This window comes from Poromitra crassiceps, assembly GCF_964638095.1.
Source record: "Poromitra crassiceps genome assembly, chromosome: 26".
NCBI classification, from domain to species: Eukaryota; Metazoa; Chordata; class Actinopteri; order Beryciformes; family Melamphaidae; genus Poromitra; species Poromitra crassiceps.
Genome location: NC_139640.1, coordinates 8,101,594 through 8,113,618, shown reverse-complemented (window position 1 = coordinate 8,113,618; position 12,025 = coordinate 8,101,594). Strand labels below are relative to the sequence as shown.

General features: G+C 41.7%; 1 protein-coding gene across 1 annotated transcript in view; it reads right to left on the bottom strand.

The window, feature by feature from the left end:
* csf3r (colony stimulating factor 3 receptor) overlaps positions 1 to 8,493 on the bottom strand; it is a 30,380-nt gene extending 21,887 nt beyond the window's left edge. Inside the window, exon 1 of the mRNA XM_083661244.1 lies at positions 8,458 to 8,493. The gene's annotated coding sequence lies outside the window, so the exon portion shown is untranslated. The remainder of the gene's footprint in view (positions 1 to 8,457) is intronic.
* Positions 8,494 to 12,025: the final 3,532 nt, after the last annotated feature.

The window sequence follows — 12,025 nt, the reverse complement described above, 5'->3', positions numbered from 1 at the left end:
GGACCCCACCCCTCCGCCCCCACCCACCCACCCACACACACACACCCTTATATGCACACGCGCACACACACACACACACACACACACACACACACACACACACACACACACACACACAATGTACAGACAGACACAGCCAGTTTCATGCCAAGAACTAAGAAGTGAGACCACAGGGTTGGGAAACTTCCTGTGACACATACGCTTGTACTCCTGTCTTTTTTTGGTGAGCAAAGTAAGCATTTCTCAGGCTCTGTCTTTCAACACACGTCTTGTCAACAGACACAACAGATTCAACTCTACTTACTTTTACAGTGATTGATTGATTGATTGATGTTATTCAACAATCTAAAAATAGATACACGACATGAGCTCCATGTACATTCTCAACTCTTTTCATATCAAGGACCCATCAGTTAGTCCAAATTAGGGCTACGGAGCCGCAGCTGATAGTTAGAGAATTTTAGCAAAATGCTTGGACCATCTGTGAAAAAATTTACTACCAATAGCTTTCTTCACCAATGTGTTCTTATAGGTGTCTAGAATCACCTCTCAATTAGTGCAAACCCAAATCCTCGTGGAAAATCCATACATACATAACACATACATAACACATAACAATAACATAACAATAACCAATATACCAATATCATATGGTCAGGGAGACATTTTTACTCAAAAATAATGTTTGGAATGGATTCAGCACCCCTGAAAACCCCTAGTTAGACACCCCACAAGTTCATTTTAGACTTTTAATTTTTATCATATTTTTCACCCAAGCCCTCGGGGCACCTTAACTTTGATTGGCTCTCCAGGATTTTGCACAAGGATTTGGGTTTGCACTAATTGAGAGGTGATTCTAGACACCTATAAGAACACATTGGTGAAGAAAGCTATTGGTAGTAAATTTTTTCACAGATGGTCCAAGCATTTCGCTAAAATTCTATGAGAAGTCTTTGCCTCAGACACAAATCTGCATTTTTTTTTTCTTTTCTTTTTTCTTAGATAGGATTTTGTCCAGAATTCCATGACTATCTGTATTGGTAGAGTGATCACATGACTATCTGTATTGATAGAGTGATCACATGACTATCTGTATTGGTAGAGTGATCACATGACTATCTGTATTGGTAGAGTGATCACATGACTATCTGTATTGATAGAGTGATCACATGACTATCTGTATTGGTAGAGTGATCACATGACTATCTGTATTGGTAGAGTGATCACATGACTATCTGTATTGGTAGAGTGATCACATGACTATCTGTATTGATAGAGTGATCACATGACTATCTGTATTGGTAGAGTGATCACATGACTATCTGTATTGGTAGAGTGATCACATGACTATCTGTATTGATAGAGTGATCACATGACTATCTGTATTGGTAGAGTGATCACATGACTATCTGTATTGGTAGAGTGATCACATGACTATCTGTATTGATAGAGTGATCACATGACTATCTGTATTGATAGAGTGATCACATGACTATCTGTATTGGTAGAGTGATCACATGACTATCTGTATTGGTAGAGTGATCACATGACTATCTGTATTGGTAGAGTGATCACATGACTATCTGTATTGATAGAGTGATCACATGACTATCTGTATTGGTAGAGTGATCACATGACTATCTGTATTGGTAGAGTGATCACATGACTATCTGTATTGGTAGAGTGATCACATGACTATCTGTATTGGTAGAGTGATCACATGACTATCTGTATTGGTAGAGTGATCACATGACTATCTGTATTGGTAGAGTGATCACATGACTATCTGTATTAGTAGAGTGATCACATGACTATCTGTATTGGTAGAGTGATCACATGACTATCTGTATTGGTAGAGTGATCACATGACTATCTGTATTGATAGAGTGATCACATGACTATCTGTATTGGTAGAGTGATCACATGACTATCTGTATTGGTAGAGTGATCACATGACTATCTGTATTGGTAGAGTGATCACATGACTATCTGTATTGGTAGAGTGATCACATGACTATCTGTATTGGTAGAGTGATCACATGACTATCTGTATTGGTAGAGTGATCACATGACTATCTGTATTGGTAGAGTGATCACATGACTATCTGTATTGGTAGAGTGATCACATGACTATCTGTATTGGTAGAGTGATCACATGACTATCTGTATTGGTAGAGTGATCACATGACTATCTGTATTGGTAGAGTGATCACATGACTATCTGTATTAGTAGAGTGATCACATGACTATCTGTATTGGTAGAGTGATCACATGACTATCTGTATTGGTAGAGTGATCACATGACTATCTGTATTGGTAGAGTGATCACATGACTATCTGTATTGGTAGAGTGATCACAGTGAAAGTATCATCAAAACAGTCATTCTTCTACATTATCTTTTTTTTTTTTTTTTTTTTTACAGTTTTTCTTTAATTACACACAGACCACAAAACAATAAACAAAAAAAACAGACAACATGCACATACAAGGGAGAGGGAAGTGAGAAAACAAAAACAACCAACAACAACAACAACAATCATCCCCCACAACAGCAATGCAACACAGAGTCAAGCAACCGTTCATAACTATTTCAGTATAGAATGCAATGGCAAACAACGATGCCAGTGTCAACAGGAATCCGGATAGAGCGGGTAGCATCCACAATGAATGAAGAAAACATCCACTTTATGTTGTATAGGAAACTATCTAGGCTGTAAGGCTAGCGATTGATAAGCTAAAGAGTTTCTCACCAGGTCCCACAACTCAGTAGGACCGATATCAAGGTCCCCCAGCCTCCCGGTAACTCTTTCCATACTTAACAAGTCTAAAAAACCACCCATGCTTCTACATTTATCTAATTGTGGTCACATCTTGTATAAATAATGGTGACGTTGAACAATTAAGGGTCACCAATTTGCTGGGGACGCCCTAAAGGACCCCTGGTGGCCCCCAAACTCCATGTTGAGAAGCACCGGTTGAGACGGAAATGGAACATATTGTGATTATTTGTGATTAGATTTAGGGGGTGCAAAACTAGAATGCCGGGGCCCACTTTGAAATCTGAAAATCGTCCGGGGCCCACCCAACCCTTTAATCACAACTCTGATCACACACTAAGATGATGTATTTCCCTATATCTTTTGATTTTATTAACAGAGCATGTGAACATGGGCATACGGCAAATGTATAATCCATCCACATACATAAAAAATACATAAAAATCGGCAAAATACCCAAAAGCCAGATTGCCAACATTTTCTCCCCCTTACCCATCAGAAATATGTGCGTGCTGCACAGGGGTTTAAGTGGGATTTGGCAGGTGATTTTGAAAAGAAAATGCGCACACATTTCACTTCACTCCAAACAATGCACTGCGATTGTCTTTGCCTTTAGCTAGCTAGATTGAATTCAAATTAGCTTGACATGGTTTGAAAGCTCGCAGGCTGGGGTGCATCACCCCAATCACATTAGTAATGTTGCTGTTACAATGGAGTATGCTAACGCCATTAGCACCCAAGTTCCATGATGTATAGTAGAATAAAACACTGATTTGGGTTCATTCTAAAGGAGTGGAAGTCCCACTCTCCACCATCTTTTCAGTTGTGGCTGATGGACATGGTTTCGGTTGTGCGCATGGAGAGACTCAGGTACATGAGGGCGAACTCACTTGGGAAGTTCTCGACTATTTGGGACCCGTTCCTGGCCTACTTTGACGAGGTTAGAAATGAGTGACTCGTCCAGCTCCTTTAATGGACTCCTTAATTTATTATTATTATTATTTTACAAGCACCTTACACGTCTGGTAGCACTGTGTTGTAATGTCAGTATGTGTTGTTTGTGTTTTTGTTTTTTTGTGTGTGTATCTGAGTTTGTTTCACTTTTGTTCTGAAAATTGGAAAAAAAAATGAAAAAAAACCCCACTGATTTGGGTGGTCTAAAGGTCTAGTTTGTTAGTGTATTATTCAAGCTTTCTAGTCAAGTACAGTCCATTTGGTAGTTTGTATTCATTCATAAATGAATAAAAAATGCTCCTGGCGGACCCCACCTGCAGTACCTCCATGGCCCACACTTTGGGAGTCATCCGAAATCACACCCGTCTTCATTTGGGCAAAAAAAATCTTTGCATTGCGAAATTCCCTCAAGTCCCTACTTACATGTTCAAATGAAGAACATGCAAACAACCACACAAGATGAGGAAATAGGACTTTAATAATGTCTCTAACCTATCACTCAAACTGGCAGTCAGATGTCAGCCCCCATAGCCCACAATAACCGACTGTGTTGTGAAGCGATGTGGGACAAATGGAGTTTCTCTCTATTTCTTATCAGCCGTGTGCATAAAGGCCTCTGCTTTCCTTTTCAGAACGTCCGCTTACCCACTAATAGGTAATTGCCTGTGGCTCTGACCAAAAGTACGAGAGTGAGCGAATGGGAGGGAGAGAGAGATGCTATTAAATGTGGAGTGTATTTTGTCAACAAACACAATTTGATATGCTTATTATTATAGTGCGAGAGCATAAAATGAGATATTTCCTGCGTATTGACTAATAATCTGCCTCATACATCAATGCAAATATTTGATCCTGTTCAACTTTTGACTGAATTGCTTCTCAGTGGCCCATGTCATTATACATCAGTGTTGGGGGTAACTGATTACAAAAGTAACATATTACATGTAATATATTACTTTTAGCAGTAACTCAGTAATATAACTTATTACTTATAGGATTTCAGTAATATTATACCAGTTACTTTGTCAAGTAACTCAAGTTACAAATTGAGTTACATTTTATTAAATCAAAGCACATATTTAAAAAAGATACAATCATTTCCTAATCAAACTGTGTGTTTTTATGCAAATAACCACTACAGATGACAATAACAAAGGAAAAGAATAACATTAAGAATTTTGGATTGTTTACACTGACTTCAAGGCATTTGAAATTATTTTTCGGGATGGTTCCGGGACGGCGATGTCATTCTGCTGCTGCTGTTGTTTTGGTGAAAGTAATGCAAAAGTAGTGTAATAAGTAACGAGTTACTCTACACAGAAAGTAATATTGTAAAGTAACGTATTACTTTCAAATTAAAGTAACTAGTAATATGTAGTATATTACATTTTGAAAGTAACTTGCCCAACACTGTTATACATACGCTTCATGATTTAGTTCTAGTCCCCCACATGTTTCCTGGCCTGTTGCAGGAAAGGGGTTACAAAACACCCACTTTCAGGATTTGGCAATATCCTTGAGGGGGAGCGCAATGACAAACCTCTAGTTCTCCTTCCTTCTCTAGGTCTTAGTTCTCACAGCAAATGATTATTTACGAAGTGAATTTGAAAAGGGATCAAGAAAACAGTGTTTGTACTCTGCAGTACTTGTACCTTTTAGTTTAGGGCTGTCACTTTTTCCCAAAATAAAGTTCAAACAAAGTTTAATTGCCCGCAAAAAGTTTTTTTGGTTCATTAAAAAAAAAAAAAAAAAAAAAAAAAATTGCAGGCCAGGCCACCGGGCATCGGCCCGACGTGTTAGCTTGGACGCTCACAGTCACAACACTGCCTCACAAACTTGGCCGCATCCAACTCGAGACAACTTTTCAGACCCTGGAGACAATCTTTCTCAAAAGAGACTAACGCGACAAATCTGGAGACTTTTTCTGACATGGGATTAACATTACCAGCAAGCAGCAGTTGGTTAATTTTGGTTCATTAAAAAAAAAAAAAAAAAAAAGGTCAATTATACATTCGAACATGCCCTCCTCCCCCACATTCGAAGTTAAATTCGAATTTCGAATAAAAAGTGACAGCCCTAGTACCTTTGTACTTGTAGAGACAATATTCATCACCTAACGGTTCCTTTTGGGCTTAGCCCAAGGTCACGGTGACCTTTGTGTCAGCAGTCCTGAAACTCACCAGTACCAAGAAAGGAGGAGAACAATCGGTTTCACATCCTCTTTCTGAATGTAAACATATTTTCCATAGCATAATTATTTTGATCACGGGCAATGCCAGTTTCATGATAAAGGTCATTCACTATTTGAGGAAAAATAACACAAAATGATTCCTGTGATGAAAATATACTATTGATTATTGCTCGTCTAGAGGTGTTTGCAATCTTATGAATTCTGATGAGAAAATACTTATTTGTTGGTTCTAGTCATGCATTATTATGTATTTTTAAAATTGTGAGGGATGAACTTCAAGTCACATTTCTTGTAAGATTGCATTTCTTGAAACACTATAAAGGCTGTATTTCATTTTCTTTTAAGTCACCGGCATTATTACACAGAAAACTACACGGGATGATAGATGGCATAATATACAATACAGAACAGCCAATACAAAAAAAATATGAAACAAAATAAGGTAATGTACACTACATAATAGATTGATCTGTGCATGAGTTGGATCACCAACAACCCCCCCCCCCCCCGCCCCCACACACACACACACACACACACACACACACAAACTCACTACCTCCTCCCAAACTCAACTGAACACCCCCCCAAATTCCCTGCACATTTAATGCCTATTTAACTCAGCATGTAAATTTCATGTACATTCAATGTAAACTCTTATTTAACTCCGACTGTAAATTCATGTAAATCCACTGCCTATTTAACGTCTATTTAACTCAGTCTGTAAATCTCATGTAAATCCAACGTAAATTCATATTTATCATCCACAGAACACTTCACCACTCATGTACATAATCAACCCGTTCTCACTCCGAGCGCGTAGCATATTGACGCTTTGTCCCGTCCCTTGTGCGTCGCTTGTTACTAACATGGTACCCTTGAGCGACCCATGAAACGACTTGGGCTTTCCGACTAAACTCAATGCAAACCCATGGAAGTCATCTTTGACGCTTATGGCAACTGCTCCCCTATTAGCCTAACTGCTCCCCCATTAGTCAACTGCTCCCCCATTAGGGTCTGGAGGAGCTAACCTCTCCCAGACCCTAACCCTAAACCTAACCTCTCCCACCCCCCATGCCTAAACCTAACCTCCCCCAGACCCTAACCCTAACCTCTCCCACCCCCATGCCTAAACCTAAGCTCCCCCAGACCCTAACCCTAAACCTAACCTCTCCCACCCCCCATGCCTAAACCTAACCTCCCCCAGACCCTAACCCTAACCTCTCCCACCCCAATGCCTAAACCTAACCTCCCCCAGACCCTAACCCTAAACCTAACTTCTCCCACCCCCCACGCCTAAACCTAACCTCCCTCCAGACCTTAATGGGGGAGCAGTTAGGCTAATGGGGGAGCAGTTGCCATAAGCGTCAAAGATGACTTCCATGGGTTTGCATTGAGTTTAGTCAGAAAGCCCAAGTCGTTTCATGGGTCGCTCAAGGGTACCATGTTAGTAACAAGCGACGCACAAGGGACGGGACAAAGCGTCAATATGCTACGTGCTCGGAGTGAGAACGTGTTGACATATTGTATATATTTACTTGATTTGATTCGATTGCACTTGCAACTTTGTCATTGTCTTTAGTTATCTTCCTACTTCTTATCTCTGTATATTGATGTGACCGCTACGCTGCATACAGACACTAAGACAAATTCCTCAGTAACTTGCATACTGTGGCAATAAAAGTGATTCTGATTCTGATTTTCTTTATCAATCTGGTGCAAGTATGAAAGGAAAAGTAAATGGCTAAGTTGATGTGAAGATAAAGGAGTCATCGGAGAGATCGCACCTGTCTTCTGACACTATATTATAGTCTAATATATCCTTATTTATCATATTGTAATATTGTTTGGGCCAGTACATATCCTTATTCTCTTCAGAAAACCATGCTAATTCAAAATAAAGTTTTAAGACTGGCTACATCATCAAATCGATTTGAGCCATCGGCCCCTCTGTTCAGGAAACTAAACATACTGTCAATTTTCGATATAAACGTATATCAGACTTCTGTTTTCATGTATAAATGTATGCATCAAGAATCATTTTTACCTACTGTCTTCCATAACTTATTTGTATTGAACTCTAATGTCCACTCATATCCAACCAGACAATCACATAACATTCACCTTCCATTTTCCCGCACAAATTTAGGTCAATTTAACATTAGGTATAGAGGTCCAGCCTTATGGAATCCCAGCCCCCCTTCAATCAGAACCTGTCCACCATTGCCTATTTTTAAATCAAGAATGAAAAAAACCCTGTTAAATCAATAATATCTCTTATCTGCATACATGTTTTAACTCTTCTTCTTTACTTTCTTTTCATTACATTTTCATTTTATTTCATACTTGCTGATTTTGTTTCTACTTATGTTATACAAGTAGAGGCCTCGTATAGGCCCTTGTGGGTCTCTTGCCTCTACTTTGCACATTTCTTTTCTTGTTGATAACTATCAGTATTTTTGTATGTTTTAATATGTGCTAAATAAAAAAAGAAATAAAAAAAAAGAAAAGAAAAGAAAGAAAGATGTGCCACTCACCACACAGCAGCAGAGCCAGACCCAGAGGAGGCTCTCATCAGCCCTGATGGTATCAGATGAATGAGTGCAGCTCAGAGGAGCTCAGATTGGAGCATATCTGTGTGTTCACCAAGCAGCAGCGGCGGTGGCAACATCCTTGTTTTGCATTTGTGAAACCTCACTACTTCCACATCCACGATGACACATGACTGACGGGGGCCCCATTGTGGGAAGGGCGTTTGACATAACCAGGCTATGTTTGACAGGGTTCTCAAAATACAACAGCTGAATAGTTAAACTAACAGTCAAATCTGGAACATAATCCATCATTCTTTGCATGTGTAATTGGACTTAATTCGTTCAATTAAAGCAACTACGAGCAAGATTTTCGATTGTTATTAAACAGTATAATTATAATATTGATGCCACACATCTTACCTATAATATTAGCTGAGACCAAAGCCGTGTGAATCGGAGATTGCTCTCTTGATGATTATAGAGTCTGTGTCTGTCTACCGGCGGGCCGGAAAAACCCGGGAGTGAAACGGCAGCTGCCTGCCTTCAACCGTTTCGCTCTGCCTAGCAACAGACCATAAACAAGGAGAACGCCATGCAGGGGCTTGCTACTCTCGCGAACATCTCTCGTTATATTCTAACAGTTTGTTTGGAAGTTATTTTGTTATTTTGTGGTTATGGCTGAAGTGGCTGCCGCAAACCGTTTCATTTCACTTCCTGATCTGCCCCGGGCCGCAGACAGACTAATCGTCAAGACAACACTGGCCGATTCACTCGGGGTTCAAGTGAGACTACTCTGCGTTGGTCTCGTCTACTATTAGAGGTAAGATGTGATGCATCGATATTAAATTTAGACTGTTTAATAACAATCGAAAATCTTGCTCGTAGCTGCTTTAAGTGGTGTATTATGATTAATATACAATTTGTTTCTCTTCGTTGCTGTACTTTACCATGAGGCTGTAAAGTAACATCTTCTAGAACGATCTCAATATTTCTGATATGGACTGTGGGCTACTGTAGTTATAAGACATTTACTGTATAACTAATGTTTTCAATAATATATAAATAGTCATTGACATAAAGTTATTTGAAAATTCAGAAGTCTGGCGTCCGGGTAGTGTAGCAGTAGATTCCCTGCCTACCAACACGAGGGTCACAGGTTCGCGCCCCTGTGTTACCTCCGGCTTGGTCGGGCGTCCACACAGGCACGATTGGCCGTGTCTGTGGGTGGGAAGCCGGATTAGAGGTATGTGTCCTGCTCGCTGCACTAGCGCCTCCTCTGGTCGGTCGCGGCACCTGTTCGGGATGGAAGGGAACTGGTGGGAATAGCGTGATCTTCCCACATGCTACGTCCTGCCGGTGAAGCTCCCCGTGCTGTCAGGTGAAAAGAAGCGGCTGGCGACAGCGCATGTGTCGGAGGAAGCATGGTGCTAGTCTACGGCTCTCCCCGGATCAGCAGAGGGTGGACCAGCGACCGGGGCAGCAGCGGGGGGGGATTGGCCAAGTACAATTGGGCAGAAAATGGGTCAGAAGTCTGAGAGGAGGAATGGGGAACGATAGCAAAAAAATAAATGGCGTTTCTTCATGTGGTCCACTACAGGAACAGTCATTACACATCAAAGTAAAGTAATTACAGATCAATCTATGATTGGTCGAAGCAAATCCATGCGGTTAATGCCTGCGCAGTATGTTTGTATTCCACCATGATTCGAGCCTCCTTTCCCGAAAGGTTTTCCTATAGAGACACTGCATGAAATAGGCCACGCCCATCACGGGAAAAGCTCCGTTCATTTCCACACACCAGCGTCATTTTCCTTGAATTAAACATAGCTAAAAGCTGTTGTGTGGTGGGGCTGCGCAGACAACAAATGTAAAAAAATCGCCAGTTCAAGTTTTTTTGTACTCCTGACGGTGCAGCCACATCTACGCGTCATTTGACGCGGGCTGACGCTACTGCCCATCCACTTTGTATTGGAACATGCTGCTCGACGCCTCGCAAAGCATGCTGGGAGACCAAGCGACGCATAGCAGGCTTGTGAAGCGACAGTGGGCAACAGAGGGGGCGGGGTGGAGTTTGACAAAGTACAAAGCTAGCCAATTGAGCTCCTCCTAGGACCTACCCTACCCTTCCTGTCCTCTTCCACTTCCTCTCTAACACCAAAGAAGCAAAGTAAATCTAGCAGCAGCTAGCTTGGGAGCTAGCTGCTGCTTCCGGATTTCCACGCCCACCAAGCGTCAAGCGTCCATACAGCCAAGCGTCAGCCCGCGTCAAATGACGCGTAGATGTGGCTGCACCGTCAGCAAAACAAGGAAGCCATTGAGAATTGGCGAGAAGAAAAATGTGGATCTAGCTGTCAAGGAAGTAAGTTGGAGTGTGGATCTTCCGTATAGACGATCTTTTTGTGCAACACGCAACCATGCACGCGACATAGGAGAACGCCAGGATCTGTTTTCCCCCGTCTTGGGCGTGGCTTCTGAATGATGACGCGTTACGCAGTGTCTCTATGGCGGCTGTCAAATGCCCCGCAGTACCCCCTGCAAGTCTCTCTTGAAGAACGTCAAGAGTCTGGTACCGGCTGACCTCTGGCTGTCGAGTGTGTGACCGCTTGAAGTAGCCGATCTGCTGTATCACACTGACACTGCCTCGACACACTGCCATCTTTCTCTCTGTGGCTGTGCAACCTTTTTCGCCGGCGTTGGTAATAGAACTGGCTCTTTAACGGGATTGTAAACTGTGCCTTGACCCATCCAAGGGCACTGGAAACGACTCGCCGTCATATCACATTTATTAGCTTATTAAATTGTAAAATGATTCTCTGGCTAAGGCCTCATTTCAAATGATGCGCCGGGGCGAACGCGTGAGCTCACCCACTCAACTTTGAATCCAACAGCCGTATCACACACACACACACACACACACACACGCACACACACACACACACGCACACGCACACGCACACACGCACACGCGCATGCTCGCTCACTCTAGCCTCCAAAACATCATGGAAACCTAACCGCTAATCACAGGCCGCCGGAGAATGAATTAAACGCATGCATTGGTAGGTTTTTGAATAGGAAGCAACAGAGAAAAGAGAAGTAGACACTAATTAAAAAGACATTAACCGATTATCACGCGTTGACATTTTTGCTTGATCTCTTTTTTCTTCATCAGCAATAATGAACGAAGTCTTCTCCATCCACCGGGTATTACACGCTACATCTCGGTGAGCAGTCAAATGAGCTGAGGGCCCTGAAGCAAACTGGAGCCGATGAAGCTCTACGTTTGATTACAGTTCTTGTCAGGGACGTGCAGAGAACATTAGAGGGGCAGGGGCTCAAATTCATAAAAGGGCACTACAGCCGCCCTCATTTGAGGCAATTTGAAGGCCAATTTAGGGGTATAACTCATTTTAAATATTCAGATTTTAACCAGATTTAGAGGAATATCTCATTTTAGGATGAGACTTTGACAAACATACATACCTGATTCACGTTGACTGACTGATATATCTGTCAGACTGTGTGCGCCTGTGCTGCTGCTGTCCGTCTGCATGGTTGCTCTGGCTGAGTGGAG